General features: G+C 40.9%; 2 long non-coding RNA genes across 5 annotated transcripts in view; one reads left to right on the forward strand and one right to left on the reverse strand.

The window, feature by feature from the left end:
- The window catches only part of LOC102559342 (uncharacterized), a 33,571-nt gene extending 17,578 nt beyond the window's left edge, over nucleotides 1-15,993 (reverse strand). For both annotated transcript variants that reach the window (XR_002094169.2, XR_002094168.2), the window contains exon 1: nucleotides 15,913-15,993. This is a non-coding gene — a long non-coding RNA (uncharacterized LOC102559342). The remainder of the gene's footprint in view (nucleotides 1-15,912) is intronic.
- The window catches only part of LOC109286205 (uncharacterized), a 372,088-nt gene that overhangs the window by 313,377 nt on the left and 39,619 nt on the right, over nucleotides 1-19,092 (forward strand). For all 3 annotated transcript variants that reach the window (XR_009455937.1, XR_009455938.1, XR_009455936.1), the window contains one exon: nucleotides 15,982-16,147. This is a non-coding gene — a long non-coding RNA (uncharacterized LOC109286205). The remainder of the gene's footprint in view (nucleotides 1-15,981; nucleotides 16,148-19,092) is intronic.

Below are 19,092 nucleotides of genomic sequence, written 5' to 3' on the forward strand. Positions count from 1 at the left end.
CATCCTTATAGTTCAGAGTTAACTATTAAGTTGAATAAGACATTTCAAAGTTTCTTTGATCTATGGTTACGGATTTCCTTTTGACTGATCAGGAGGATAGCGTTTCACGGGGTTCATCTGCAGAATGTTATCTTTGCAATCATGTAGTCCAGAAACATATTTTAAAGTTAACCTTGTAACTGATGGAGCCACCAGAGAAGTGCTGGTTTGACATTTGCCATCAAGGACTGGCTCACTCTGTCCCTTATTTGCCTTCACCCCCCAAAACCACAATGACATTGAAAATATCTTCATCATCCCACTTGGAAATCAAGATTCTTTGCCATATTGATGTTTGCACTTACTATTCTGGGCCTAACACGTACAGTCAGATTGCAGTTCCTGTGAAGACTTGGAAGAGTGCAAAGTCCCATAAGGCCTGTTCATCATAGCTTAGTAAATGGCCCAAATGCTCTCAGTTCAGAGACAAGAGATATTGATAAACCACATGCCTCTCTCACACTTTAAATCAGATCTGAATGTTGCTCAGAGACAGGTGAAAAACAGCAGGTTAACTGAGTACAAAACAAATCAGCGTCGTTCCTTTTGCTATACACCAAGCCTTTCAGCGTTTCAGACCTAGGCTGGGTCAGGGTATCAGGGTTCAGCCTAAGGAGGTGATGCCAAACTTGTCTTTTGCTGAAAGTCCATCGTAACTCCATATAAGTCAGTGCGTTATTCCCAGTAGATGGTCAGACAAACTCAGAATCACACCTAAGCAGTCCGTTGATATTCCTGTACTGCATAAATGGATGAAGAAGTAAAAGAGCGCATTTATGGGTGATCATTCCATATGTTAAACGCGTTTTGTAATAATATCCGAGACAGATCAACTCAGACAATTTCCCTCAAAGTCTAAAGCATCAAGTTTCAGACTACTTTGTGTCAAATGTGCATAGTTTAAAATGTCCTATTAAAAACACGAAAACAAGCCAAACATGGAAAAGTGAACAACTACAAAAAGTGAGGTAAAGTGTTACTAATGTCTGCCAACTGGTATTATTCACAAACACCATCAGTCACACATGAGCAACCTCTATAGCTGTACGCCAAGGAAGCGGAAACCCACCTCTCCCATAACTTCTTGTAGTGCAGTTGTCTTATTTGCAGATCGAAGTCCATTCAGTTGTTCAGGGACTTTGTTTTATTCCATTTATCTGCAGTTAACCCTAACATGGCATGTTTAAACTGACAGCACAAGGGGGCAATAATGTAGTCAATTAAACCACCTTTCTCTCTACTTGCAATGAATATGAACCCATCAGTAACGATACCATTAGTATTTTATTGTGAAGCATTTATAGCGTTTATTCTATATTTGAACCATAATAAATTACATCCATTTTTACAAAAATTATAAGTGACATGCTGTCAGAGCTATACATGTACAACCTTAGAAATATACATAATACTTTGAAAGCTGTCACATTCAGTACAGTTGTAAACATCACCCTGGGTTACTAAACTGTTATCTTTAGGTTTACTTTTTCAGATAAACCATGGGATCTTAGCACATTTTTTAAGCAGGGAGAAAAATAAATCCTCCTTCAAAAAGTTACATGGTCATTTCCCCACACAAGCTTAAATGCACTATAGGCCATATGCTACCCTCAGCTCCTCGTGCGACGTCCATTAACTGGCCTATTTCTAGTTCAGCTCTAGACTTTGTATGGCTCAGGGCAAGTATCTTTGTCTTACTGTGCCTCACTTTTCTCATCTTCCTACCCAACAGGGCCATTCTGGGACAGAATGAATCATTTTTAAGGATGCACAGAGAACCTGAGAAGGAAAGGCCAAAATAATGTCGAGATTATGTTATGTTGTTCTTATTTTGTTGCAAAATATTGCCTTACCAAAAAAAAAAGCCCTGGTGTAGAATAAGTGAGACTCTTCTCATGGGTTTCTTGAACCATCCTATAACATTTTCTAGAGACAGAAGCATAGCCCTCCTCTAGAACTCTGTCGGGTGGTTGAAAAACCTATAGGAAAGCTGTTGCTTTTTTGCTACTCTCTCTAGGACTTTTGCATACTGTGTTACTGTGAAAGGGAGAGCATCACCACCACATCAGGTCTTTTAAATAAAAGCAGGCACTGCCTTTTAATTTTCTACAGAGCCAATCCAACATACATGCAAAGAGACTGCATACCAGTTCAGTCTCCCCAGGGACTTAGAACAATGCCGTGTCTGGGTCCCAACCAGGCTCAGGTGTGAGATTGGTACTGAGTTGCTCAACATTGCCAAAACCAAAGTGCCTCTGGGGTAAATTTAAAGTCAGAAAGTGAGGTGCCTCTTTAGTTAATGCCAGGTCTAGGTGGCAACTGAGTGGGGGATTTCAGGATTACAGTTTTGGCCCCAAGCACCTAATTTTGCTTAAATCTCAGTTTAGGCATCTTTGTTGGACTCAGTCCTAAGAGTTGACTCATTCTCTCTGGTAGTGGATCCATGGTTTTAACTCAGGTGATAGAGTTGTACATAGCTGAAAGCACTTCATAGAGCCACAGTCAAACTCAGGTCCCACTGGAGTCAATGAAGAACACAAGGACGATGTCCATATTATATCATCCTTCCTTATAGGCTGATAATGCCGAACGGGGTCGGGGACCATTGTGTTGGGCAATAAACACATGTAGAATTGAACGCAGTCCCTGCCCAAAAGCAAAGACTCGCCACACCCTGCAATGCTTTCTGCTGTTATTATGGTTCATTTTCTTGTCTCTTTGATCAGTCTGAATCCAGCATACATTATGCTGCTGTTATTTATGTAAATGTTTAGATTAGGTAACATATTATTCCACATTGAACGATACCATAATCCTCCTAATTCTTTTCCTTCATCATAAATATTTAGTTTGTTTTTAGCTTGTGGGAATAAACACGACATCGTTTTCATTACTGAGAAATCCCCCTCTTTTCTTCTCCTGGAAGAATCCCTGGTCCCCTGGCAGTACTCTGCCTCCCAGAACATGCTAATATTGCTTGCATTACTGCAGGATTACTATGGTGAAGTATACACTTGGTATTATAATTCATAATGTTGCTTTAAAAGATTAACCACTCCCACGGCTGTGTCTGGTAATTATGGAGCAGCATTTTTTATAACAGAGAATAGCATATGCAAAATCCCTGGCAAAGAGAGACATTTTTTTTTAACCTCAAAGAAAACCAGATGCAAAGTAACAGGGTGAATGGCTGATTTTACATGAAGAAGATGGACCATAGGCCTCTGGAAATTCATATAGACATGCAGTTAGTGATCACTGGCTGAGTTGAGCTGCCACAAACAAATCTGAAATCATTGATGCAACTTCTAGAGTTTTCCAGTGCGGCAGCTGTTCTGGTGAACAAATACTAGTTAGCTTAGCCTGTCAAGGCTCATTCTTTTTTAGAACTTGAGGCCTCCCCTGATGCCCTCTAATGGTTTCTTGAAAGACCAAAATGTTTTTGTATTAACAACATTACCCATTGTGCTTCAGTTAAATGCATTTTGATGTCAGACATATGCCTGGTTAAAAAATACCAGCTACCCACTTTGCACTCTGTCTCAAGGGAGGGTGGCCAGATTTAGTTTAACTTGGGATGAGTTCTTACAAGATAGAGAATGCAAAGTCACACTAATATATGGAACACAGGATTTTCTTTCCTTAAGGGGTCAGGAAACAATTTTGTTGCTAAACGGCCAGAGCACATTAGCTTGATTTGTTTGTTTGCATTCATTTCAAAGCCATGAGGAGCTTTGCAGTTTAACCCATTTGTTACCTGGAAAGATGTGGGTCTGGTACCCCATCCGATTATCCATAAATTACACTGATACTATATGTAGTGGTGTTTCATCAATACTTGCCATGGTGCCATTTGGCAAGGAAGACAGTCCTTCAACTAATAAAGTTGGATTCCTCTTTCTGATCGCTCATTCCTTGAATCATTAGGAAGTAGGTATACCACATGAAGATTACTGATTTGGTGCTTCAGGGAGGAGAAACTCACACCGTTTAAGGTGCAGACAGAAGTGCAGCTCCTGGGTCTAACTCGTGGCACTTCACAGAAAGTGCCATGAGTTAAACTGACCCAAAAGACATTAGCTGCTGGGTCAGGAGGGTGGGAGATCAAGCTCCAATTTCAAGTCGATCCAGGGAGAGAGGCTGGGTCTCTGCAATTTCTTCCCCTAGCTCATTCCCCACCCCCAGCCCCCAGTTCCCATGCTGACTCAGGGGGAAGAGGAGAAGGCAGGGGAGGGAGGTCCATCCTGGGCTTTCCCCAACCACCCTGCAGTGGGGAGCAGGTGGATTGGAGCCTCAGGGGGGCTTCAATCCACCTGCCTCCCCCCTACACCAGTGCATCTGGGGAAACCCCAGAATGGACCTCCTTCCCCTGCCTTCTTCCCCTCCCATCCTGAGACCATACTGGGGACTGGGCTGTGCTGCAGGAGCCCAGCACCAGAGTAGACAAATTAATGAAGGTGCTTTGCTTTTGAGCATCTTCATTTGAACCCTCATGCAATGAGGGTTAATTTGTTGTGCAATTGGAGAGCTCTGCAGCCATGCTCTTCTGTTAGGGCATGGCTTCAGAGCGCTTTCAAGGGGCCGATCACATGACAAATGTAATTTCTGTCTGCTCCCTCAGTGTATGCTGAATAGAAAACAATGTTTAAGGGTTGCTAGATTATAGAGCAATATTTATGACTTGTTCAGTCTTTCACAGCTGAAGAGTTAATGGTTCCATGCTTTTATAGAAAATGACTTTAAAATATCAGTGCCTGAGTCAGGGTCCATTGCAAGCAATGGCATCTTTCCATTAATTAGATTGGGTGCTTATCAGGCGTTAATGGATCATGGTCGTGTTTTTGAACCTCTTCTGAACCATCCTATATCCGATACAGAATTATAGTTTTGCAGTAAAATTCTTCAGTGCTAAGGAATGGACTTGTTTAATAACCTAGAAGTAACTGGATATACATGTGGTGCCGTGAGGCTTGGCACTTTCTGCTGGGGTAGAGGCCTAGGTTTGCTGGGAATTGAGATGTTCTTGTCTGTCAGTCATATTAAATGTAAAGCCTCCTGACAGCATCCTTGCCAGGGACCTACTTCTTTTCCTTTGACTCTCATCCTATTTGGGAAGGTAAGCTTTCAAATGGATCACGGGCAGTAAGTACATTCATTCCTATTTTCTCTAAATTTGTCTTTTTAAGAACAGTTGGTCTTTGATGTTCAAGAATATCACTGGCTTTCCCAGTTCAGCATCCAGCAACATAGAATATATCTGTTGCTATAGCTGGTCCCTATGAGTAGACGTATCAATATAGATTACAGGCTTGTCATAACTCACTCATTTCCTTTTTCAAACGGGAGGAAATACACTTGAACGTATCTGTTGTATCTGTCAAGACTTCTCATTTGTCAAACTATTAGTGGTCCCTCTGTCAACATAAATAAATCTGTCCATAAATCTTGACAGGTATAATCATTTGTTGCATTTGAAAGGCATGTCTCTAACATTAGACCCCTTTTGATTCCTAACATGATTATCTTTAAAGAAAGACATTTCAGATGCCTTCTGAATCTGGCCTCTGTCAAATGATTTCATTGCTCTTGCTGAGTTATCTACTCCTATGAAGTTAGTAGCAGCGTGACTTGCTGTCACTTCTCTTGACGACCACATAGACTATTGGCAAATGTAACAGTTGTGGGGTCCTATTCTGCAAACACATAACCATATGTTTACAAGTTTATCAGGTTGGGCTCATTGTTCTGTACTATTGGAGTCTCCATTTCTATACTGAACCATTTTATTGGCATCCGTTCCCCCTTCTTCGCTGTTGGGGAAAACTCAAAGATATTCTTTGAAGATATTCCATCTGAAGCGGCTGGTCCATTTCTCACTGTTGTCATTGGCAAACAATATCTACCCATACAAGACAATTAAGCCTCTAAAGTGACTGCTTAAATATGGGTTGGCATAACTTGAGATGGAATTCCATAATACCAATACACATGCTGTTTGGAGACAAGCTGATTCATGGCTACCACAGTATCCCAGGCACAAAGCGATGGTACTTCCTTGTCATGGAGATGTTTCATAATTATGGCTGAATCTTGCCAGTTTAAGTTTTGCTTTTTAAACATTTAGAAAAACCTAATTTTAATAAATACTTATCCTGTTATTTGAATTGGCATCAGCATTGTAACAATGATCTCCAATGCAGCAGCAAAAACCAAACTGCAGTAGCAAGTAGCCGCAGTTTAGATTCACTGTAAGAAGAAGGTACTAAAAATTCTCTATTCTGGTCCCTTGCTTCTTTTCTCTTTCTCTTTTTATTGTGCATGACCCTTCTGATAGTGTCAACATGCTTTTAGGGATCAGCTTTTAGATGCGGGTCTCACTTGAATCACAATTCTTAATTCTTCGTCGTGTCGGTCCAACCTTTCTATAGGGTCTGCTCCCAATAGTCTGCACAGGCCACTGCTTCTGGTGTTGGTGTTGCCAGTTCTTGTAGGGTGCACTGTGGTGCTACAGGGCATCTCAGGAGATGATCCATGGTTTGCTTCTCCTGAAAAACACACTGAATGGTTGCATAGAGGCCCCATGAATGCATGAGAAAGTTGCATCTGCCCAGACCCACTCTCAGTCTATTCAGGCTCTTCCATGTGTGTCATTTGTAGTTGGAGCTGGATGCGAACTCCTCACTGGGGATAATTCCTCACCGGCTCCATTCAACAGCTTTGTCACCAAGTTTCTCCCACTCTTTTTGCCAGAAGGTGGTTGTTAATGTGGACTATTGTCAAACAGCAAACCTTTCTGTGTCAAACCACAGTTTTAAATCATACTTCACTAGCGTCAGATTTAATCCCTATTCCAATGGCTATTTAATTATTTATAAGAACTGGAACAGATTCAACAGGACAGATGGGGAAAGTGTCCACCTCCAGCTGCTTTATGGGGAATTGATAAAGGTATTCTCGTGAGAAGTGGAAGACCTGAGTTCAAATCCCAGCTCCACGTCAGGGCAAAGGAATTACCTGACCCAAGGTCGCACACATCCTATGTGAATACTGTAGCCATTGCGCTGTTGGGTAAAAAGGAGCTCCTGATTCCCCCGCTGTGCATTTTGTCTGAGGCTTGAGCCAATAGGTGGTTTTTGAGAAAAATGGACTGGATTAGGCCATGCAGACAAGTTATGGGGAGAACCAAGCAGATTGATCGAGGGCTTGCCCAGCAGCAGAAATTTCCTACAGAAGTTTCCCTCCTGGTGGAAGCTTAGTAGCTCGCTCCCATCTCTGCTGAAAACCTAAAATAAATTGTTTTAGAAAAAAAAAAATATAAACATCTTTTTCATGTTTGAGCTGAGAATGCCTTTTTTCTGTAGGCTGTCAACACAACTTCAAATGCATGCAGTCTGTCCAATCTGACAGACAATTTGCATATTTGTGGAATGCTCACTACAAGTCACTGTATATATTTGTACATGAAAGCAGCAGAAAGTTTGAAGGATTAAAGGTGGAAATATATTCCACTCAGCCACAGCGAAAGATCAAGAAAGCACAACTCGGAACATGGCAGGGAAATAACGGCTGTCTTTCCATTTGGAGTGGCATAACCAAAGTAATACAATTCAAATGATTTACTACTACACAAATGTCTCAAGGCTTGATACATGCTAATTCCCACAGCAGGGCAGCATGTCTGTCTAGTGGTTAGAGACTGTAAATTGAAGTCAGGCATGTACACTGCAAGCTCTTTAGGGCAGTGGCTGGCTTTCTATTCTCCGCTTGTACGTCGGCTCGCGCAATGGCATCCCGGTGCATGACTCTTCATTTGCTTCCACAGTGGAAATAATAAATTCTGCTACTGTTTCATGGTAGGGCTTTGGCTGCTTTGTTTAAACCAAGCCTTGATATCTTCAGCTTAGCTCTTCAATCCATAGTTAGGCATCAGAGTCAAAGTGGCCCAATTTCAGTTGTATTCGAGTCAATGGAAACAGCAGAATCTTTGGAAAACAAGCTGCCTGTTTTGGTTTCCTAAATATGCATTTAAGACTTTTGCTGCAGATGCCCAAGTTTAGAAATGCTGGTCTTAATTTCTTTGTACCATGAAAATGCGTGGTTGTTTGTTCACTTCATATGCCGTCTTTCCCAACAGCGCTCAGAGTGGTTCACAATAGAAGAACTAGGTGGCTTGCAAAAAAAAAAAAAAAAAAGGAGACTAGTGAAATAACTTACATGGGAACCAGAATATTAGTGCAAGACAGAGAGCCCTTAAACAATATCCCAGCTTAGCTTTGCCTGCTAAACACGGGCTGTCTGACAGCACATCTGAAAGATGTCCAGGCTTGGGCTCTGATGGGCCTCAAGAGGGAGGGAGCTCCAGAGCTGCGGAGCATCTGCTGAGAACAAGTAACAGCCCTGGGAGATCCCACCCTTTCAAACTCGTTGGCGTTTGGCACCAAATCCCATTACACTTCAATGGAACTGGAGCTCCAGATTCTCTAAGACTCCTTTGGAAATCTTAGGCTTTTCTCTCAAAACGCTTATTTTAACATTTTAGGTCAACATTTGCAATTGCTGCCCTCAGTCACAAGCAGGACATGTGTTTGCACAATGTCTTCACTGTTATTTAGGTCCACTCCCACACCCTAACGCACTGACCATATCTTGAAAATCCCATTATCTTGCCCTGGCAAGGAGAGGCACTTGGGGAAGTGAAGGGCAAGCCAGAAGAGCATGTTAAAGTCCATGCTATCACATTTGAAAAAGCAGGCTCTTTTGGCCTAACCTCTGGCACCCAAGTTAAAAAACTTCAGCCTTAATGGAGTCAGGAGAAGCACATTGTTGTTTTATAGCACGTACGTGATGCCTTTCTACTGGGAACAGTGCTACAAAGCAGGTCTATGCTTGGATGCCTACTGCAACAAGGATCTGACAATTTACATGTAGGAAAAGGCCTCTCTCGTATTCACGGTTCTAGGTGCCCTCCATATATTTGTTTAAAAAATAATTAGACTTGCTTAGTTCTTGTACTGTTGCATTTTTTTTTTAAGTAGCTTTTCCTGTAGCACTCCCAAGCCAGTACAATACTGGCTTTTAAAGTGATTTGTCTGTTACCAGGCAGGTTTAAACTTTCACTTTGCAAGTCTTTGCAACACAAGGAGACTAAAAATTCTCCCGAGATTTGTTTTTATAGTAACACTGAAAGCTGAAAACGTTGCAGTTGCTCCCAAATTATTTTTCCTGTAGTAGGAACAATACCAACAAGTGGAGTATCCATACAAAGCAGTTAAAGCTACCCATAAAAATGTCTAACGAATGAGCATTACTCTTCTTTTTTATCATTTAGTCTTTATAAAAATTGACAGTTTGAAGGCTACTAATTTGGCATGTAAAATGGCAGGGAAATCCCTTCTATAGTCTTGGCTATTTAGTAATTACTATACATATAGACTGGACAAGTAAATATTAGTCTCACCAAATTTGCTTATCTGTTCAATGAGTCATGGTTTGTGTGTTTTTTCCCCTTTACTAGAAATATCAGATCTGTATATGCAGAACGAGTGTTGTAGAAGAAACTGGAAATGTACAGAATAGGTAAAAATTGGACGGTCAGTGAGACGCGGTAAAATTTTCAAGGGAGTCTATGTTATTTAGATGCCTGAATCTCTTTTACTTTCAGTGACGCTTAGTTTCCCAAGTCTTTTGGGGCTAGAGTCAAACTGAGTCCCCTAGTCACTGAAATATGACTGGACCACCTAAATATTAGGCCCCTTACTCCACAAGGGTAATTCAGTTTGATTGGGCTCGGTGCATAGGATCCCTACGTAGTCAATGGAGAGAGACAAGTGTTAAAATGCAATTGGTTCCTTGGACTAAGAACAAAGGTCTGTCTATGCACATTGTGCTATGTAATCTTATATTACAAAGCAGAAATAATCCTGTATGAAGGGACTAGAACCTGCCCAGGAAGGGCTGGAACCATTAGGCTACAGATTCAGGATTATTTGCTGTTCTGGCCCTGACTTGTGCACCTTTGGCTGTTGTAGCCTAAGTTCAACAGGAGGGAACAAAAGGGCCCTCACCTCATTTATTCCATGGGAAATATGGGTTTAAATTCCCTTAGGCAGAGGTGGCCCTAGAACTGAGATATCCCACTTCCCAGAGGAGTACTCAGATTACCAAGCTATTGAACAAAAATGGACACCACCAATGTCTAAGCTCCTAGGGCTCTTTTCGGGCCCCCACTGATGAAGACTAGCAGTAGCACTACCTACAATTTAAAAATTACTATTATAAGATAGAAGGCTAAACCCCCATCTAAAGAACTCAGATCACTGCAGCAAAAAGCAGCAAAAAACAATAGAAGACTATTGATATACAGAGCTGAAATGAAGAGAAATATAGGTCCTGCCTGTAGAGCACAGTGGTATATTAAGGATGGGATGTTCCAGTTGTTGGTCTAACCCTTCTCCCATTAAAGTCAATGGAAACATTTGGGACAGCAAGTTAAAAAAGCACTTTCCAAGTCCATGATGAGATAGATACTCAGAGATGCATAAATGAATTATCAGAAATTTGCATCATGCCAATGTGTCCAGCACAATCCAGTAGGAGGATACATAGTTTAGGATATCTTTGGCCAAGTTTCTCTGGCCAGAATTATTCTACTTGTATACATGAAACATTAGGGGAAATGACATTTATTTAAAAGAGGACAATATGGATATGCTTCTTTATTGAATAATTAAATACTGTGATTTTAACAGTAGATTCTGGTCTTGGTTGATTCTGCGCAAAAAGGAAGACAGAGTCTTGCTTCTCATTTTTCTTGCATTTGTTTAGAAATCCCCCAACCTCCAATATCAGTGCAGGACTTCAAGAGTAGACAAAGCCAGGAGTAGTAAGAGTGGAGACTAGATCAGTAAATTCTTCTTAGAAGAAGTCAAATGCTCTTCAAACTGACTAACCTCATCCTCTGAGAAGTTTGCTCCAATGTATATAAAATAAAGTGGAATAATAACGTTGTTTTATTATACAAAGTCGTTTTTTCCTTAGTGTTTTAGTTCTCAAAATTCCCAGAATACAGTACAGTAAAACTGTAAACTGTTCACTTGAGAAATTAAGTACCGTATGTGATAAGACAGTCATGTGAAATTTTTAAGCTGTCATTAAAACCATTATAATTAGGACAAACTATATGAAAATGCTTTAAATTGAGACCCTAGTGAATTAAATATTAAGGGGTATATTATGTATTATCATGCTAAAGGGCAAGGATTTAGGAATGTAACTCCCATTAACACTAATGTGAGTTGCACACATAAATCCCCACACGTTGAACTGAGAATACATCCCTTCGTTTGTTTTTGCTAGGCTTTTGCAATACGCCAACGCGATACTGCTGTGGAACAGGAATGCATGGCAAACTATGTTTCAGCTGTCTGCCACTGCAGATTTAGGCCCCAAGGCTGTAAAATCTCACACACCTGAGCAGCTCCTACAAAATAACTCTTAAATGACCAGGCCTCCACAGGAACTTTTTGGAGAACTCCATCATGAGAATTGATTTGTGGTGTACACTGTTCTTGTTCTCTGTGTGTGCATGTACTTCTTTGACTTGCTGGGAACAGGTTTATAAGTGGCTTCAAAAGAAAGAGGCTTATGAAGAAGTTGAAGATGCACAGAGGTGTTATGTTTCCCGTTTGCATATAGAGAGACCATTGTGGAAACAACGTAGGATTGCACGTATGTGCACACACTAAAATACTGGATTGTTCATGACTAAGGGCTCCAAAGTCTATGGGATTCTCTCCATTGGCTTTAATGGACTGTGGTTCATGAATCATATGGAAAAAATGCCTAGAGTTAGGCTACCACAATATTGCCAACTTCCAGAATTTAAGCATGAGTCTTGCAGTATCTGGTGTGTATTTAAAGCCGCTGGTGTAATGTTTGGGAGAGTCTCAGCTGGTACACCTGGACTGATGTAATTATACTTGGACAGGTGTCATTTTTGGGAGCGGCCTCAACTTTTATGAAAAAATCTAGTCTTTGTCATTTGAAGAAAAGCTTGAACGAATGAACTTACGGCCCCCCAAAAAGTGTAAAGATTGTTCTCCAGTGGGTTTTTTTAGAAAGCTTATTATTTTGAAGACTATCTCATGACTTTCAGGGACCAATTCATAATATTTGAATGATTAAGGTTGGTAATATCGCTGCCACTAAGAGAGTAGCTTGGTTATGGTTTTTGGATTGCCAGGACCTACAAAATGGTATGCTGGATAGAAAGCCCCCTTTCTCCTGCTTTGGTAAATGAATCAATAATGCTTGCATTCTCTGTTTAAAAAAGGATGGTCCTATTACTACACCACACATTACAGCCAAAAAAGCAGCTCTTGTCTTTCCATGGGGCCACAGAATTGTAATTACAATAATATACTATACTTCCATCTTAGCATATTTTCCCTAGGGCAAGGTAAATAAATCTAAATAAAATAGATATGTGTAGAGTCAGTACATAGCTCACTTTATTAACCAGTACCTGAGCAAAATGTTTTTCTTCCCACTGCCAAGCATGAAAAGCCATTTATGAATTTTCAAGCTAAGTAATGAATGTCAGGTTTATTTCTTTATAGGTACCTGTGGATTCTGTTGTATTGCTTGTTAACAGATGCAAGTGGGCAATATAACTATTACATCAGGCAATAATTTAAAAACCCAGTCAGTTCCTAAGCAACGGCCCCTCACTGATTTTTGCCAGCTAATCTCTAGGATTCCCTCAGACACAGCAAGTGAAGAGTTGGACAATGTATTCTAATTTTCCAAAAGGAACAAAGAATGAAACTGGTGATTTTCAAATTCATATTTTTAGAGATTTCTTACAAAATCGAACGAGCTTGAATTGAAAACTGTCAAAAACATTTCAGCTCAAGAGCCGCATAAACTTTTCTATTGTTCAGGCAGCTAAACAGAGGCAGCTATTTTACTTAGTTACTTTGCGTGTTATAAATAAAGATCATAACAACAGAGCCTTTTTTGGGTTGGAGCTGGGCTTTGCATTGTTTCGTTTTACAGCAACGTTCAGCAGTTGCGCCAAAAAGTGGAAACATTTTCTCAGCTGTTGAATATAAATTCTATGGCCAATCAACTTGCAAGAAAACGTTCATAAAATATTATCAGAGCCAAAATAAAGGCGTGCACACACAGACACACACACTTGCGTGCACACACTGGATACAACGATGCATTCAATGGTGACGTCACGTTCCAGTGTAACTCGTTGTTTTAAAATAGTTTCTTACCCTACCTATCACATGCTACAGATAGGACATGTGCTTTAAATATAAACAGCTACCACGCAACAAAGTTGGGATCTTTTTCTGCATCCCTAACTTTCCTTGTAATGGACCAAGGCAAAAGCTTGGAGGCTTTCACAGTGCCTGACGTGCATTGTTTCCAAACTTTGGTCTGGTGCATTATGGAGTTAGGTGCTAACTGTAAAAGTCAGATTTTCAGCTAAATAAGACTAGATTATTTTCTCTCACACGCACAAACAAAATACAGAGACACAGAGGCTCATTTGCTTTAAATCAGCGTAGTTACTTGAATTTCAGCATACAAGCTTGGGATCTATTCTACCAGGGGGGTAGCATTAAATTCCACATAGTGGCTTACAAATAGTTTAACTGTACTTACTAGTAGTGGTGGGGAAAGAGTTCCTGCCACACAGAAGATTTTCACATTCCAGTGGAAAACCAAAATATCTTGGCCAAAAACTTTACTTATAAACCAAAGGATTTTGCTTTGGAAATGCTGTAACTGCTGCCCTTTGGATGAGTCCAGCCTCCGCTGATCTCCAAAGACTGGGGGCCAGCTACACTCGCGGTGTCCCAGGACAGCGCATCGTGGGAATGTGGCCGGGAGACTGTGCGGCAGAGGCACGTGACCCGTAGAGGAGACCAGGGCCCCATAAACTACAGCTCCCATGAGACAGCACAGCCACATTTCCCAATCAATATTCTTCTTTCTTTGCCACTTTTCTGGGGTTGTTTTTTTTTAAAAAACAAAACGCCCAAATGTTCTACGTTAAACAGGCATTATTTTGCTTTAAAAAAAAAATACTTAATTGAAAACCCAATTTTCTGTCAAAAAATGAAAAAAAAAAAAAGGTCAAGCCACCATATTGCTTAGTCTATGAAATGTCAGTTTGTGTCTTTCCCGAGTCCCTCCATCCTAAACTATTCTCTGTCCATTCTCATGTTGACACGAGAATTAACTCACCAAGAAGTATGAACCCTTTAGCTTAAACAGAAAACCAGGTTACTATTCATAGCATGGAAAGTTAAATGAAATCATGCTGTGAGTGAATTCCTATTGATTTCTCCAGGATTGATCAGAAACATTTGTCAAACTTTTGTTTTCTTTCTGCCCCGTGCTTATATTAGTCTTCTTTCGACACAGTGTTAAACATACTAAGGAAAGTTTACATTTTTTAAATGTGTTCTAAGGTTTTTATATAAACAGACATGTAATAAAAGTGACTGGCAATTTATATTACACATATACAATCAGAGTTTTATCCTTCAGGGCCCAGGTTTTTAGAAATAGGTGCTGGAAATCAAACACCTAAGTCCATGTTTAGGCACTTAATTTGCCTGATTTTCAGAAAGACAAATACCCAACAGCTTGTCACCATGTTAATGGTTGGGACCTGACATTCTTGGCGTAAAAGTAAATTATTTTTCATATACTAGGAATAGGAAGGGAAAATGGAAGGGAACTGATCTCAAAAGTTGCATGTGTATACCCATCAGAAGTACAGGCCTGTCTTAAATGTGTGTATGGCTAAATGGAAGGGAGAAGATTATAAAATATAATGCAAAATGTACATATAAAAATGATAAAACTACAAACCAATGCATTTCTATGGTTAATTAAAGGAAATGGGTCAGATGAATTGATGTAAGCAAGCACAATTCAGTGCATTTATTCCTGTTTATGCCAACTGTGAATTTAACCTAACATCCCCGGTAGAGGCATATCTGCCACAACATTTAGTTCTTTACTTTCACATGAAGATTTTCATTTTCCAAAACACATGTGGAAAATTAGGTGTATAGTTCATATGCAGGTGTATTGTTGCCACACAGACAAACTGAGCGTTCCTGCCAGCAATGGCTGGTTTTGCAGCTAGCTGGCCTTTTCACATGTAAGTCTCTGGTTTTTGTATTTATTGCGCATACAAATCCAACAAGCAGTTGTACACCCAAACACAATCTGTAAAGATGCATGCATGCATTTTCAAGAATCAGCCGGTCATATTTAGTGAGGAAAATGATACAATATTAGACACCTGAAATTATAATTTGATGATGAATTTTAGATTGCTTGGGTTCTGATCTCAAAAGTTGCATGTGTATACCCGTCAGGAATACAGGCCTGTTTTAAACATGTGTATGGCTAAATCTGTGTTTTTAATTACCAATAGCAAATTACGCTGGAAGCAATTGGACCACACATATACTGATACTGTTCTAAAATCAAAATGGAAGGGGAAAAAAACCCCAACAACACATACATTTAAAAAAATAAGAATCACATTAGAAAAAATGTTACAGGAACAGCTGTGTAAATAATCCCAACAATGTGAAAGAATGAAAGGAAACTACCAGAGCCACTTGGGACACAGAGGGAACCTAAAATCACTAATTGCTCGAAGTAGGTCCTGCTTGTTAGCAGTGCCTGAATTTTTCTGCAAACACAAGGTCTCCCTTAGAAGATATGTCCCTGAAGAGTGCAGGAAAAAGAGAAGGAAAATGAGGTTATCAGGTAAAATCATCCCCCCAGATGGTTGAGGAGGGGACAGGGTTAGGAAAGGAAACGGTGACTTACTGTCGATCGCTGTCGAAATGACATTTACCCGTTTATTGGCTAAAGTTTTTACTTCTTCTTTCCCTGCAGAGTAAATGCCGATTTGTACTGGGAGCAGTGCAAACCGTCTAGAACAGACTTTGCCAGCTTGCAACCTTCGTCAGCAATAAATATCCACAACATTGAACAGGTCCTGAACCTTGAACGCTAAGCTGTGGGAACCGGTTTTGCTAACAGACACTGGAAACCTGACCAGGTAGGAAAGACACCAACCATCTGAGGGGCTGCAACTAGTAGGACTGGGCACAATGGGTGACTAGTGGTGTCTTACAGGAAGGCAACGTCCGTACAATGTATTATACATGAATTGATGCTGGAAGTGGATTGCTACCCTGATGAAATCACGACTCGTGGTGTTGCCCGCTGAGCACCATCAGCCGCTGTCTGGTTAAAAGAGAAACAACAACAACAAAAATGCTGTGCAAGATCAGAGTTACTAGCTAGCCACAGGTCTGAGTTAAACTGGCAATGAGCCAGTCCTGTGCTGCGGATCTGCCAGCTGGAAGGCAGCAAAGAAACCTGGTGAGGAGCAATATGAAAAGACTCCCTTTGTGACAACGTGATAAGTAGAAAGTCACCGGCGAGGAAATATGAGCCAGATCCAAAGTCTGTTTAACTCAGTGGAAATCTTCCCATTGATTACAGTGGGATTAGCCCAGTGGGATGGCCTCTGACTCTCCATTGTCCTCCATGCTTTATGCAGTCATTCCTACCAGTGCAAACTGAGTACAAAACAGGCGTTAAATGACCTGGCAGTATTTTATAGTGCTAGAATGGACTGCCCAAGGTGCATGGCAATAGAGATCTGTGCCCATTATGTCTACAGGATATTTCTATGTAGCCTCCAGGGATGTTTGTGATGAGAAGTGTGAACAAGGTTGAGTATCTGGTGATGAGGGGAAACAGTGAGAGAGGCAGACACACCATTGTCTAGGAAAATGCTAGTCCCATTTAAGTCGATGAGAGCTTAGTTATTGACTTAAAGGGGACACGCTTGGTTGGTCCTAGAAGGAAGATGTGAAATGGGGAATGAAAATAACATTGATGGTAAGGAATGGAAAGGAGCAAAGCCAGTTGTATGGCTATGGGTCTTTTGTAAGATTACAGGGACTTTTAGGCATGAGGCGGAGCTTGCTCGTTCTTTGTGTAGTCCAGTGGCTTTGAGTTTTCATTGTTGCATCACTTCCACTGGCATCGGTTTTGGCATCATCCTCCTGGCTGCGCTCTGCTGCTGCGTTCTTTTGCACGAAGGGACGGTCTCAGCCTGGCTGTACCGCAGGTAAAACACGTTCAGTTGTCAATGCTGTTTCAGCAGGGCAGATTTTTGAGAAGCTATTCTAGTGAAATCTCATAAGCTGGTTATATGTGGGAAAATGGTGATCGTTATACAACATCTGACGCCACATTCTGGTCCCCACTATGCATCTGCCGTGCTGCTCCCGCGTTGTGAAAGTGTGGCCAGCTTCGTTGTTCCCCTGTGAATGGTTGGATAGAAAAGCTGTGTGCCTTAGCTACACAAGCCCAGCAAACAGAAGGTTTAGGTGGACCTTTGAAGTGTGGCCCTTATCTAATAGCTTTCCTGAGCTGAGGCCGAAGACATGGGAGAAGTGAGGCCGGTGCAGGTTGGCCTGCACTCATGGATGGTCCCTCCAAGGAAATTCCAGCTGGCGCAAATTAAGCAGCTCTGCAGGCCCTAACCTTGACCGGGTCCTCAGGGAGCTATAGCACTACAAATATGAAATAATGCTAAAGTCATAAGTTTTCCTTTACTCCTAGTTGATATTGTTGGCCCAAATTTTGAACCACCTTTGCACGCTCTGAAATAAGTCAGGATTTCTTTTCAGTCATTCTCACGTGTCCCCAGCTCTTCAGAATCTGGTAGAGCTCATGTTGTTACTTTTGCACCATTGGTTGACCACAAGTCATAGCCTTTCCTGAATTTCATCAGGGTTTTCTCTGGATATTAGATGCTTTATTGCCCTTATTATATGGTATAGTTGCTGTATGACGTCAGACAATAGGTACTTTCTTTTTTAATCTTATATGCCAAGTCTGAATTATTTGCTTCCTGTCTGAGTGGACTTGCAACCTTCATTTTTAGAGCAATAAGTTTTAGAATCAATGAAATGTTATATATATATATATATATAAAAAAGAAAATGGGGAAATTAACTGTATATGACCCTTCTGTTTATTGGGTAAGTGGATGGATGTATATTTAGCATAGCAGGTGCTGACGAGGCAATGGTTTTCCCAACATTTCGGTACACTGTGAGTCATCTGTGGTACCAGACACAGCTATCCGGTCCTATAGAAAGAGGCCTGGAAGAAGACTTACCAAACAGACAAAGCACCACCAGGCTGTAGCTCTTACCTACCAATAGTGTTTCTATCATTGCAAATTCTAGCAAAGAAGTCAAATGCAACATTTTCCCAAAAGCATGGCAAGCTTGCAGAGCTGACAGAAAGATTAACAAGTTTGCAGTGCACATCTGCTCGGGTGAGGAGAACCTTCACTGATGTGCCACTTGTAAATGCATATGAACTCTGTAATAGGCACGGTGCTTTAGCTGAGCAGCTGCAATCTTTTCATTGTACCTCTTTTGTTGAATTCAGATAAAAGCACTTCATCGTCAACAAATCTAATATCTGTTCTTGTCCCACTTGAAAGGGTCAAATGAAATTTCCCACCAGAGAACAAAACCTGAAGCGGCATAGTGCGCTTGCATGGCAACGTGCCAAGAGAAAGGAGGGGAAAGGTAGTGTCTCTAGTGCCTTGCCAGGGCTGCGGTGTCAAAAAGCATGAAAAGTACTATCTCGGCTTGCAGAAAACCTCCGAGAGGGAAAAGCTGATGCAGCAAGTAGTAATATTTTGAGCTACGGGATCAATTTCCTCTTGAGTTTGTGCATCCCCCGAGTATTCCTGGGCAATGCATCGACTGAATCATGACACCTTGGCTCATGATCCCATCCAATCTAACAAGCAAAGCCGGGAGGAATCAGACCTACATGAAATCAGTAATTGAGGCCTAGATTAAAGTCCACTGAAAACAGGGAAAAGTCTCTCACTAACTTCAATCAGGACCCGTAGTAGAGATGATATCTTTTATTAGACCAACAAGATTTTTGCCAAAAAAAAAA

This window comes from Alligator mississippiensis, chromosome 12 (assembly GCF_030867095.1).
Source record: "Alligator mississippiensis isolate rAllMis1 chromosome 12, rAllMis1, whole genome shotgun sequence".
Taxonomy (NCBI): Eukaryota; Metazoa; Chordata; order Crocodylia; family Alligatoridae; genus Alligator; species Alligator mississippiensis.